This window comes from Cervus canadensis, chromosome 14 (assembly GCF_019320065.1).
Source record: "Cervus canadensis isolate Bull #8, Minnesota chromosome 14, ASM1932006v1, whole genome shotgun sequence".
Lineage (NCBI taxonomy): Eukaryota > Metazoa > Chordata > Mammalia > Artiodactyla > Cervidae > Cervus > Cervus canadensis.
In genome coordinates, this window is record NC_057399.1 from 7,216,253 (window position 1) to 7,230,538 (window position 14,286).

The following is a 14,286-nucleotide window of genomic DNA, read 5'->3' on the forward strand; positions in this document are numbered from 1 at the left end:
TATATTTTGTATTTTATTTTAATATATATATATATCTATTATATTCATGTTATATTTTATGTAATTATATACTTATATTTATTTATATGTAAATTATATTATACTAGGTGTGTGGGCTTAATTGCTCAGTTGTGTCCGACTGCTTTTGACCCCATGGGCTGTAGCCCACCAGGCTCCTCTGTCCACAGGGATTCTCCAGGCAAGATCAGAGGAGTGGGTTGCATGTCCTCCTCCAGGGAATCTTCCTGAACCAGGGATCTAACCCAGGTCTCCTGCACTGCAGGTGAAATCTTTACCATCTGAGCTACCAGGGATTTTTAATTGTGGTAAAAAATACATAACATTAAATTTACTATCTTAGCTATTTTTAAGTATACAGTTCACTGCCGTTAACTATATTCAAATTGTACTGCAACATACCTCTAGAATTTTTTGTCTTGGAAAACTGAATCTCTATAGTTAACAAAAAGCAACTTTCCACTTCCTTCCCTCAGGCCTGGCAACCCATTTTTTCTATGAGTTTGGATACTTTAGATTCTTCAAGTGGCATTTTTACCCAATGCAAATTCATGTGCCCAGTGCACAATGTGGCCAAACAAACCTAAACATCACAGACTGGAGCAAAGAAAGGTTTATTGCTGGGCCAAGAAAGGAGAATGGGTGACTTTTGGTCAAAGTGCCTCAAACTCCCCAAAGAGTTTCAGCAAAGCATTTTTAAAGGCCAGGTGAGGGAGGAGGGGGTCACAAGGCAAGTCCCCAACTTGTGCACAATTCTCTGATTGATTAATGGTGAGGTAACAGGGTGGTGTCACAGGGGCTAACATCATCAATCCTTAAGAAATCTGGAGGCCATGTGCTCATCAGAGAGTTGATTTCTTCCATTTGGTGGTAGTTTTAGCATCTGAAAAAACTCAGGAAATACTCATTAGGGATTATTATTTAGGTATTTCAGGGAGGAGCTAAATTTAGCAGAGGGTATGGGGGAGGGGTCTGGCCCTGGAAGGTCCCGTAGGATCCTACTCAATTATAAGACTGGTTTATTTTGCTAAGTATAATGTTCTTTGGAGGGCTCCCCTGATAGCTCAGTTGGTGGAATCCGCCTGCAGTGCATGAGATCCCGGTTCGATTCCTGGATCAGGAAATCCACTGGAGAAGGGATAGGCTACACATTCCAGTCAGTATTCTTGGGCTTCCCTTGTGGCTCAGCTGGTAAAGAATCTGCCTGCAATGCGGGAGCCCTGGGTTTGATCCCTGGGTTGGGAAGATCCTCTGGAGAAGGGAAAGGCTACCCACTCTAGTATTCCTAGTATTCCAGCCTAGAGAATTCCTTGGACTGTATATAGTCCATGAGGTCCAAAGAGTTGGACACGACTGATCACCTTTCACTTTCACTTCAAAGCTCTTTGGTTCTATAACATGCCACGTGTTGCCTTTGTTCTCCCTGGCCCTTAACCTGCCATTCCTTTTAGGGCCCTGAGTCATCCAGGCCAGTCCCTGGGGAAGCCAGAACCTCCAGCACAGGCCCCATCCTCCTCTTTCCCTCATGGAGGAGCAGCCAGGAGTTGGGAACTAGACCAGGCTGCGGTGGCAAGGAGGAGGAAGTACAGAAGTCAAGTACTAAGATTTTCTTACTCACCCTTTTCTTCTTGGCTTTATCCTTACCTGGGGTGCTGCTATGTCTTAGCTGGTTGTGCAGTTATCTCAGAGGCAAGTAATCCTGTAGATTGCTTCTAAGGACGTGTCTCCATGGCGGGTGGGAGTGGGTGCAATGAGACTTTCTAGTCTACCATGTTGCTGATGTTATTCTTGTTTATTTTTTTAACTGAATTCAATTTCTTTAAATACCTTGCCTTTTATATCCCAAACTTCCTGGTATCCCTTTAGAGAAGTTTAGTAGATCTAAAAACAGCAGTGCATAAAATTCAGAAATAAGGTAAACAAACACTCCACAGAGAACACTCCACCCTGCCCTCTGTGCAGGGGCATCCAGCCACTGACCCATAAGACCAGGTCATGCGCTACTTCAAAGGACAGAGTTTTATGCATTGTAATTCTGTAATACCTGGCACTTTTAGGCTTCTCATTGAATAAAATCTGCAATTTTTACTTGTTCCTTTTTCTTTGTTCCCTTTTTGTTACCTTTATTTTATCTTGTTCCCTTTCTTTAAAGATAAGTTTCAGTGTAAATTTTAATTTTACTCGTAATTTGTCTTATAAGAGATGTTAGAAGGACATCTGTGGTAGTCCAGTGGTTAAGAATTTGCCTTTTAATTCAGGAGACATGGATTCCATCCCTGGTCTTTGAAGATCCCACATGTCCAAGGCAACTAAGCCCGTGGGCCATGACTAGAGAACCCACACTGCAACTAAGACTTGATGCAGCCAAATAAATTAAAAAAAAAATTTTTTTTTCAAGAGAGATATTAGAGGCCTCAATTTCCATTAGCACATGTAGAGGAACAGATTCCCTTGACAGCTGTTCTCTGCTATCTTTTCCCTGAAGCCAGTGAAATTAAATTAAAAAGAAACAACAGTGTAATACCAAATTTAAAAAAATAAATAAAGAGAAATAATGTCAAAAATATTTTAAAATCTGATATATAAATGTTTTTTTGGTGTAGATCTGAAAGTTAAAATTTAGGGAATGTTAAACACTTCTGGAACCTAATTAACATTTACCCTTAGATAAAGTTTTAATAGAATAAAAATCTGCAAATCATAGAGGACCTGTACAGTATCTAATTCAAATATCTTAATTACTGCTTTGGTTGGCAAAGAAAAACAATCCAAACATCCACTCTGGAAAAAAATCAGAGATGATAGGAGTTAAGAAACAGAAAGCGCCCACGTTTGCTGAGCTGCTCCGTGCCAGCTACTGCACCAGAAAGAAGGCAATTCAGCTTCATCCATTGTTATCAGGATTGTTTCATGTAGTTGCCAAAAAGTCTAGAAATTTATATTTCTATTTAGCTGGTTAGAAAAAAACATATCATTTTTTATCAGAATGCTTACAAATTATCTTATGTGAAAATCAGCTTTACAGTCTTATAGAGTGACTGAAAAACTCTCACGTCTCAACTGAGCCACAATTAGAAATAGCTGTTAAAGTGTTATGAAATCAGGGTCGATTGGACAAATACAAAGTGCTACCAACATGTAAAGTAATAACAAGCATCAACATTTAAGATTCTGTTTAGCTCCATGTAAAACTCAAACCCAGCAGCAAAATGGCTTTATTGAGATATAAACAAAAATACCTTTTATTAGAAAGTGTCTTTTTTTCGTTTTTGTAATCAGAAAAGTGAATGTTAAGGTATTGAACACTGGATAACAGGCTCACAGAGATTAATTGGGTAGTTATAATTCAGCTAAAATCTCAGTATTTCCAAGATCTCTGAGGCCAGTTGAAATCTGGAGACAATTATATTTCAGTTACTAGACTTTTTTCTTTCTTTATTCTTGTTTGTGAAACAGATATCAATAAAAAAGGATGTTTTTGAGACTAAAAATAAATTAATTGAAGACTTTTGTAGGAAATTATTATGATTTTTATGTAGGACAGAATCAAGGAGATCACAGTGACATTGCTTGGGAAGAAAAGAAATGATTGATAGATGTGAGGGTCACTTTCCATTTCCTTATTGAGGAAGAAGAGAAGGCATGGTTCATTCATAAACACTTGACAAATATTTCTGATTGATTCAAAGCTGGTTCTTGTTACAGATATGAAGCTCTTGTTTTGGTAAGCGGAACTCATATGGTTCCAAATTCTCCAAGAATTTTCCACAGTTGTCATTATTTCCAGATTTCCTAAATATGTTTTCTTCCAAAGCCTCCTTTGGATTTTTGTGCTATCCTTTATTTGCTATACATAAGTAGGATCATTCAGCCATTTTGTATCCAAAGCAATTTTTACTCAATGAGAGGAAAATATAACAAAAAAAATGCTGATATTTATAGAAGATTTCATAATAGTTTATGGTTCTATGTATCATACTTAAGAAATATTTCATTGTATTTTTCCACTTATGCTACAGGGAAGTGGAGAGAAACAAGGACATAAACAGGGGTGACTGCAACTGGTGCATGGTGTTGTTTGGTGGGTCAGTTACAACTCAGGTCCATTTCTCATAAAGAACTAATCACTGGAACCGCCTTTCCAGGCTGAATACATGCCATGTGCAGAGAAGTGTCTGATTAAATGAATTTATATTTAATTCTAAAATTCCTACATATTTCAGGTGATGCTTCTTTATTTAACTTAATACAGATTGTTCACAATGGCACACAATACGTATTCTCTAAATTCTGTATTAACATATTATGCAAAAGCATTGCTTAGAATTTTATTTTCCAGATACTGCGACCCTCAACTTTACTGCTATGACTCAGCACTATTCCCACCAAGACACCTGAACTTCTTCATTTTCCATCATGATGTGGCCCACAAATGTTCTCTCTCTACTCTTCTCTTCTTATCCCAAGTTATAGAATTCTCAGCCTGACATCTGAGGACCCACCACCTTCTCCAACCAGTTTCACACTCTTCCCCAACTTCCAGAGGCCAGCATCATCATTATCCCTCCAAACTGAACAAGTCTTCAACTTATTTAAAGTAAAATACCTTTACTCCTCTGTTCTTCCTGGCCACATCCTTCCTGCTTCAAGGTCTACTACAAGCTGTACCACCTGTAAGCAGCCCTCCCTAACTACATCACGTTAGTTTTCCCCATGACACTCCTGTTGCACCTGTTGTTTGTCTCATTTATTTTCATCCTTAGTCATGTATTACTTTGCACTCTAATGCCTTTCCAAAACAGCTTTATCAAAGTATAATTGACATACAGTGCAGGGCATATTTTAGGCATACACTTTGATGCATTTTGACACGTGCATACACCTGTGAAGCCATCACCAGAGTCAAGATAATAAACATATCCATCAATCCCCAAAGTCTCCTCATTTCTCTTCCTGATGGCTGCCTCCCAACCCTGCATCTGCCAGAAATCACAAATATTTTCTATGCCTCTGAGATTAGTTTGAATTTTCTAGAATTTTGTATAAATGAAAATATATAGTACATGCTCTTTTTTCTGATCTTTTATTATTTTGAGATCCAAATTGTTATTGTTGTAGCAGAGAAGTATAGTATGTCTATTTCATTATTTGTTTACCCTGGCCCACACACTTAGTCACGATGCTGGAAAGAAGGACCCTCTTCAGCACAGTTCCCGTAAACGGATATCTGAGGGATGTTTATTGGCCTTCAGCCCAAAGGCAGTTAACAGTGTAATCAGGTATTTTAACAACATGAAACCAACCTATGCAATGATAAGTTGCCTTAATGGATCCCCTGCAAGCATTGCATTCCAGTCTGTGTGCCATGTTTTAATATCTGCTCATACCGTAAGATGATATGAGAGGTCCAGAATGATGTCACCCTGAGATACCCTAGGGGAATCAGTGTCACTCTTAGAACACCATAGGAAAACACCAGTGATTACTTCAACTCTCTGTGGTGCTCAAAAGTAGGCGAGGAATGATCAGATTCCTCATTATCGCTCCGGTCATGGATATAGGACTCTGGATGGCCTGGCAGGAAAAGGGATTTTGGTTCAAGTAACGTATTCTAATATTTAGAGATTTCCACATGAAAAAGAGTCCTTGACACCATCTGAGTAGAGATGGACATCCAGTGTAGGAGGGTGCTGGAGGGATTCTGACCCCAGCAGGAAGGTTGCACTGGAGGATCTTTAAATAACTGCTGTAAAGACAAATGGAAACATTAAGACTGGAGAAGAAGGAATGCATTTTCCCTTGAGGATGTGACCTCTGTCTTGGTATATGAGGTTTGTCCTCATTTTCAGGATGGCTCTCATCAGCACACTATTGACCTTCTTTTACCCTCAAACACTCCTTTAGCCTATGAGATGTTCTTGGTGTACACTACCACAGAACATGGCAATTTGTTAAAGAGGTGTGGATAAAAGGATGAAGCCATAAATAACGTCTTTACCCTTGCAGGTTTGCTGCTTTTGCAACCTTATACACGCTTCAGTGTCCATGTCATGCCTCTCTTTGGGCCAGTGTTTAATTTAAAGCATCAGGTCAATTTTGACCTGAACTAACTAGAGACAGGTGCTTGTTAATTTTGGGCACATTAAATCTACAGTAGGATTTGCTAAGGGAAAACAATAAACAAATAGCAACATCAACAGTGGCCACAACAATGATAAAAAAGAAGCCATTGAAAAGAATTTATTGAAACTTCTCAACACAGTATTCATATCTGCCTGAACCATAACTGTTTCAGGATCTAGCACATGGCTGGTTAGGAAAAGCAGTGTGTGTGTGTGTGTGTGTGTGTGTGTGTTGGGTGTGGGTGGGTGTGGGTGAGTGAGACTGTGTTATACATAATAGATGATCAATGAATTCTACATCCTCTCATGTTTAAAACAACAAAATAATTAGAAAATAACAGCTTACATTGACTGAGCCTGCCATATGACAAAGTATTGCAGGCTAGTTATCTGGGAAGCTGATACTGAGACAGAGTTAGAAGTTCAGATGGTAAAACTTAGAAGAGAAAGAAAGAACTGGGCAGGTAGAGCCATTTGGCCATGACTCACCATTGATAAATTGTCTCCCTGACTAACAATGGCCTCCGGAGCACAGCTTCCCAGCTAGAGAAGTCCCGGTGTGTTGAAAATGTCTAGGCCTTGCTATCCCTGCTTTGCTGAAGAAAACCACAACCTTGGCTATCAGTTCCTTTCTGAAGCAAGAAGAGTGCAACTTCAGCTCAAAACTAAGGTGGACCCTCAATAAGCCACTTTTCTTGAGAAGGTCTCAGCAGGGTGTCTGGATATCTGCCACTGGAGATGACTGACTGCTCTGATCTTCCAGGGCTGCCCTGGATTTGGCAATAAAATCTCTGTGTCCTGGGAATGCTCTCAGCCAGGAACTCAGAATATAGGCCAGCCAGAGGCCACAGTTAGGAGCCAGGCTACTTGCTTTATATTTATTAATTCAATCTTAATCTTGAATATTATTCCATTTTATGAATGATGAAACTGAGCCTCAGAGTGGTGGGTGAATTGCCTGGGACCTACACAGGTTAAACTAAGTTGACGTAAAACAGATTAGGATCCAATGGAGATCAGATTGGGCTACAGATTGAATGTGATTTAAACCTTTTATAAGCAAGTTTGTCCATTTTTTTGGACAGGTGTGCAGGTTTTAAAGTTTTCAGTGTATTATAAGTCATCTTGCAGTTTCATACTAAGTCACTTCGGTCATGTCCGACTCTTCGAAATCCTATGGACGAGCTTGCCAGGCTCCTCTGTCCATGGGATGCTCCAGGCAAAAAATACTGGAGTGGGTTGTTATGCTTTCCTCCAGGGAATACTTATAGTACCTGGAACTCTATTTTACCCACACAAAGGAGCCCAAGCTGCATCCTTTCAACTTTTTTTAGATAAGGTATAATCAGACAGGACTATGACCCTGTGATTTCAGGGCTTACTAAATTTATAAAGATGAAAAAAGTTGGAAAAAATGCCAAATGCCTGCAAGGGTGGCTGAGATGTGAATTCAACATACTGCTGGTGGGTATGGAAACTCTGCAGCCTTCTGGAAGACAAGTTAAGGTTAAGTTCTGTGTGCCGATTTGCCCTCAAATCCCATTTCTGGGAAGAGGGTACTGTAAAAAACAGATCTGTAAGGGGACTAGTCCACAGATGATGTGTAAGTGGTGGTGCATATGGTAGTGGGGAATCTAGGATCATCTGTGTACCTGTCATGAGAGGGTTAGGTAAATAAAGAGTGATGGATGGATGTGGTGGAATGCCGTGTAGCAGCTGGAAACAGAAAGCTAGAACCTCAGCCATAGGATAAAGCTTCACGGTACATTGTTGAAAAAGGCTATATAGGAAGAAGTAAAAGTAGAAGAAAACAATAAATGTGATGAATATCTATGCAAATTCAATAATCATACACAAAAATAACCTACTTAACAGAGATATATTCATATTTGAGAACATTTATAATATGAATTTGTTGTTCTGGGTGGGAGGAATAGAACAGAGATAGAAAATGAATAGGCTAGATAACTGGTCAGACTATTGTTGTTCAATTGCTAAGTCGTGTCCGACTCTTTGTGACCCTCATGGACTGTAGCACGCCGGGCTTCCCTGTCCTCCACTATCTCTCAGAGTTTGCTCAAACTCATGTCCATTGAGTCAATCATGCCATCCAACCATCTCATCCTCTGTCATCCCTTTCTCCTGTTGCCTTCAATCTTTCCCAGCATCAGGGTCTTTTCCAATGAGTCCAATCTTTGCATCAGGTGGCCAAAGTATTGGAGTTTCAGCTTCAGCATCAGTCCTTCCAATGAATATTCAAGATCAAGTGGCCAACATCACTTTAGGGTTGGCCAGTTTGATCTCCTTTTTGTCCAAGGATCTCTCAAGAGTCTTACCCAGAATCACAGTTCAAAGCATCAATTCTTCGGCACACAACATTTTTTATGGTGCAATACTCACATCTGTACAACAACCATAGCTTTGATTAGATGGACCTTTGCCAGTAAACTGATGTCTCTGCTTTTTAATATACTGTTTAGGTTTGTCATAACTTTTCTTCCAAAAAACAAGTCTTAATTTCATGGCTGCCATCACTGTCTGCAGTGATTTTGGAGCCCATGAACATAAAGTCTGTCCCTGTTTCCACTTTTTTTTCCCCCATCTATTTGTCATGAAGTGATGGGACTGGATGTCATGATTTTAGCTTTTAGAATGCTGAGTTTTAAGCCAGGTTTTTCACTCTCCTCTTTCACCTTCATCAAGAGTCAGACTGAGAGACTGGCAGATAGACTGAGAGATGGGCAGCCTGGTGATATTATTAAGCTGTTAACTGACTTACATGGTTAACCAAGCCTTCATCTAGGGGCAGAATAAGAGTGGAGGAAGAAAGAGATGTAATACTTGAATGCAAATTAATACTTATGAATACAATTAAGTTCAGTGTAATACTTTACCAGAATCTGAGAAGTGAATTGATAGCTGTATATAAAAGGTCGTTGTAAAGAATAGCTTCTACAGAATACAGAGCCTGGAGTTTATAGGAGGAGAATGAACACAGATCAGATCTAGTGAAAGATCTATCAATCAAGTGTAGGTTACCCAAGGGGGTTAGGGGTTCTCGGAGAACAAAGGAACGGGCATAAGTGCAAAAAATTTAGAGTTTAGTTTACTGTACTTATAAACAAGTAGGAGTTTATATACATTTATTTTCTATAAATAGCACTTAGAATTTAAAATTTGTGAAGTATCATTTTTCTTTCCCCTGAGAATCTTTAAGAACAGAACATTAATCCAGCTCTCTCACCAGGGCAGGAAAGTTTCTTGCAACACCAGTGAATGATGGATACTCTGTTCTTTTAATCTTAAAACACAAAATTGAGATGCAGTATCCCAAGTAATATGGACATAAACTTTACAAAGCATCATAAATATCCCTAATGAGGTTTTAGCTCCTAGTCATGGTTTCTCACTGGTGGCTGAGTTCTCTGTCTTCATATGTTTGTGAATTCTGATGGATTGAGTGAGCATGTGAGTATATTAGATGAAAGAACTGGGGCTAGGGGTTTGAAAAACTTGATTAATTAATCTTCAATAACTTCCCAGTGTAAAATGTCTGTCTGGAGGATAAGCTAATGGATAAATTAATTTTGCAAATTGAATGTTGCAAATATTCCATGACATCATTACAAGAGAGTGAATATAACTTTTTAGATTCCACAGGAAGAGAATGTGAAATCCTGGCCATCTTGCTGACTGGAATATTCACAGTGTTGGGTTGTTGTTGTTTTCATAGACTTTATTACATAAAGCCAACGTCTATAAGGTTATGTAACATCACCTAGTTAATTAAAATATATAGCTTACACTCCTAATTTTTTTCCAAGCTATTCTGTTTTTAATGGAAAAGGCAGAAAATGTAGGGACTAGGAGATGAGTTTTCCCAAATTAATGACTAAGCTTCAAATACAAACTGAACACTTGGTCTCTGCCCTTCTGAAAATAATGATCTCAGCTTAGCTCTAAAGTCCTTAGATTAAGGGCTTCATTTGTATGAAAGGGATTTCCCAGATGGTGTGAGCACCTGCAGATACAGGAGACAAAATCTATGTATTGGCTTTCCAAAATTATATGATCAATTCTAATGAAAAATAGAAATGCAATATATGAGACAGACACTTAAAACTAACATTGGTTATTGATGAGCTCTAACAGAAAGTTACACAGTTTCCATTTAAATCATATTTTCATTGTAATTAAAATCCTCTTTTACAGTTTATGTCTTAAGCTCATTAAGTTACTGTATCTTGTTATGTCAAAGACATTTTTCCCTTAGTTAAACTTGATACTTGCAGTTATGAAAGAATTAGCTATTAATTCCAATATTTGTAAAATCAAGATTTGCTTTATTATTTTTTTTGAATAATTTATTTTACTAAAAGGTGAATGTATTTCTTTGTCATTTATTGTCTCAGAGATATTAAAAAAAATTTAAAGTCTGCTTATTATAAACAAAATGTTAAAGAACCAGTGAGTTGCTACATGTATAATCAGTTGCACATGAAGATAATCAAGGTCAGTTGATTATCTATTTTTATTGTTGTAAGTTGGAATCATGATAATAAAATGTTGAGATACATATTAACAGTTCTGACTGGGAATATGAGTGATGCTTTGTTTTCTTGTAGATTACTATTATGTTGCCGTTTATATTGTATGCATATCTTACATAAACTGGGGATTCTGAGGATGAAAAACTCAAATTTCTGACCATTCCAAGTATTCTGAGGATGACATTCATGAACATAATATTTTTCTGATAGTTTCTTTCTCATAAGGTTTATAGTGTTTCAAACATCATTGTTTTCCCATTTTATACTAAATCAGCAATTTTTAAAAATCTTGACACAATTTTGGCTTTATAATTCTATACTCTGACTTATTTCTTAATCAAGGTATGCAAAATATAATAAATGTGGTAAAAACATTTAATCTATACCCAGAAAGATTGTTTATTTCCTTCCCAAGTGATCAATTGATTGAGTAGAGCCAGCAGTTAGAAACTCCAGCTTTGTGGGAACAGGGTGCAAAATCACTTTTAGTTTTAAAAATGGAAAACATTTAAAGAGAACTCTGACTCTGCAGATTAAGTCAGATCTGGGGCAGTACCACAGATGGGGAGCAAAAGCACTCACCCTTGCAGAGCATGCAATTAAGCTATGCAGGTATGCTTGGAAGACATTATTATATTAATAACTGTTACAAGATCAGTTTGAAAAAGTCTTTGGAATGGTCAAATCAAGGAACTGTCAAGGAAGATTCGGAAGGAAAAACCCTCTGAGCTTCACTTGGGAGGGCTGTGTGTTGGAGGTCAGAGCAGAAAAGATGAGTGAGGCTGCAGATAGAGTCTGAGGCAGAGTAAGGAGATGCTGGGAGCCCTCTCAGTCATGGCCCACTCATCTGTCACTGCATTACAGATCTTTCCGAGACTTGAAACAACAGCAGGTATCTTACCATCTCTCATGGTTTCTTTGGGTCAGAAACTTGCTGGGGGGTTGGTTGAGCACTTCAAGCATGGGTCTTTCCTGTATTCGCAGTAAGAAACCTGGGGAAGGGAACCTGCAGGGCTGGATTAGCTGGGGCTGGATTAGCTGGGGCTGGCTGGGCACCAGCGCAGTCTCTTCATGCAGTCTCAGAGCAACTCCTCCTACTCTCCCCACACTGTCTAGGTGTGGCTTCCTCAGTATCCATGTGGCAGTTTGACTCTTTGCCTTGCATGGTTGCCCCAGCTTTCAGCATGAGTGTTCCAGTGAGTCGGATGAAAGTTGCCTTGGAAGTGGTAGCCTTGGAATTCATGCAGTGCAGCCTCCTGTGATTCAATAAAGAGACACAGACTCATCCAGATTCCAGACGAGAGTTATCAGGCTTTACCTTGATGGGGAAATGGTAGGGTTCTGGAAGAGTACATGATATGTTACAGCCATCTCTGGCAAGAAAAATCTACAGTCAGTCTTCAGGCCACAGTTCTTACACTTCTCACATACAAAGCACATGCACCTTCACTTAAGGATACTCCCCTAAAGTTTTATCCCCTCATGACATCACTCTTAAGATGTTGCAAATCTATAATAAGTCCATGTACAGCTGAATCTTTTCAAGTGTGGTTCTTCAGGTACAACTTGATTTGTGAATCAATGAGGCAAGTTATGTGCCATTCCCCCACATCCCATAGATAATCTTGAGACAGGAGTAGGCTAATCACTATAGGTACTCCTGTTCAAAACAGGGAATGGATGGGAGACTTACAACCATCATTGGTGGTGGGTTTAGTTGTTAAGTTGTGTCCGACTCTTGTGACTCCATGGACTGTAGCCTGACAAGCTCCTCTGTCCATAGAATTCTCCAGGCAAGAATACTGGAATGGGTTGCCATTTCTAAAATCCACCTAAGAACATTTTTCAAGTTTGTTGATTAAGGCTCAATCCTACTCTCTGGGAGTTATTACCTGTGGCTCTTCGCCCTGCATTCTGGTCACTGGGCACCACCCTCTGAGTCCTCTTTCTTTTTCTATAGAAAGGGGACCATATTTGCAAACTGAAAGTTTTCTCAGCCTGCTTCCTGGTTATAAAAGTTTGAGTCCAGAAATCTTTTTTCCTGTTTCATTGTCTCTGTCCCCTGGAGCTAGCAGTGCTTCCTCCAAAACAATTCTCCTAAAACCTTGTGGATTGTTTATGAATCATATTTGGGTTCATAGATCATATTTGAGTCAAAGCATAAATATCTTTTAGATAAGCCTTTCCCTAATTGAGCTTTTTACTGAAAGACAATGTCCTTCAAGTTTAGAAGCTCCACTGTTTAATGAACAGAATCTGTGCAGTTCACCCTTAAAATTCTTAGGGGTGCCTACTGTCTGTCTGAAAGTACCTATGAATCACTGCCTTAGATTTTAGTGAGGTCTTAATGAAGTATTTAATTGTTCCACTATAGATTTGATCATTGGCTAAAGGCTTTTTTTTCCAAAGTTTTTACTTGAAGGATAATTGCTTTATAGAAGTCTGTGGTTTTCTGTCATACATCAAGAATCAGTCGAGGTACACCCATGTCCCCTCCCTCCCAGACCTCCCTCCCATCTCTATCCCCACCCCACCCTTCAGACTGTCACAGAGCCCCTGTTTGAGTTTCCTGAGCCATGCAGTAAATTCCCGTTGGCTGTCTATTTTACACATGGTATTGTAAATTTCTATGTTCTCATCCCCTCTTCTCCCTCCTCTCCTCCCACATGGACCATAGGTCTGTTCTCTATGTCTGTTTCTCCACTGCTGCCCTGAAAATAAATTCATCAGTACCATCTCTTCAGATTCCACATATATGTATCAGTATACAATATTTATATTTTTATTTCTGACTTACTTCGCTCTGTACAATGGGCTCTAGTTTCATAAACCTCATTAGAACAGAGGCAAATGTGGTCTGATTTATGGCTGAGTAGTATTACATTGTGTTTGTGTACCACAGCTTATCCATTCATCTGTTGATGGACATCTAGGTTGCTTCCACATTCTAGATATTATAAATAGTGCTGCAACAAACAGTGGGATACATGTGTCTTTTTCAGTTTTGATTTCCTCAGGGTATATGCCCAGGAGTGGGATTTCTGGGTCATATGGTGATTTTATTCCTAGCTTTTTAAGGAGTCTCCATAACATTTTCCATAGTGGCTGTATCAGTTAACAGTCCCACCAGCAATGCAAGAGTGTTCCCTGTTCTCCACACCCTCTCCAGCATTTATTATTTGTAGACTTTTTGATGATAGCCATTCTGACAGGTGTGAGGTGGTATCTCATTGTTGTTTTGATTTGCATTTCTCTGATAATGAGTGATGTTGAGCATCTTTTTCATGAGCTTGTTAGCCATCTGTATGTCTTTTTTGGAGAAGTGTCTCTTCAGGGCCCTTTCCCACATTTGGTTGGGTTGTTTGCTTTTCTGGTATTGAGTTATATAAGGTGCTTGTGTATTTTGCAAGTGAATTCTTTATCAGTTGTTTCCCTTGCTATTATTTTCTCCCAGTCTGGGAGTTGTCTTTTCACTTTGCTTGCAGTTTCCTTTGCTGCGCAAAAGCTCTTAAGTTTAACTAGGTTCCATTTGTTTATTTTTTATTTTATTTCCATTACTCTTGGAGGTGGGTCATAGAAGATATTGCTTTGATTTA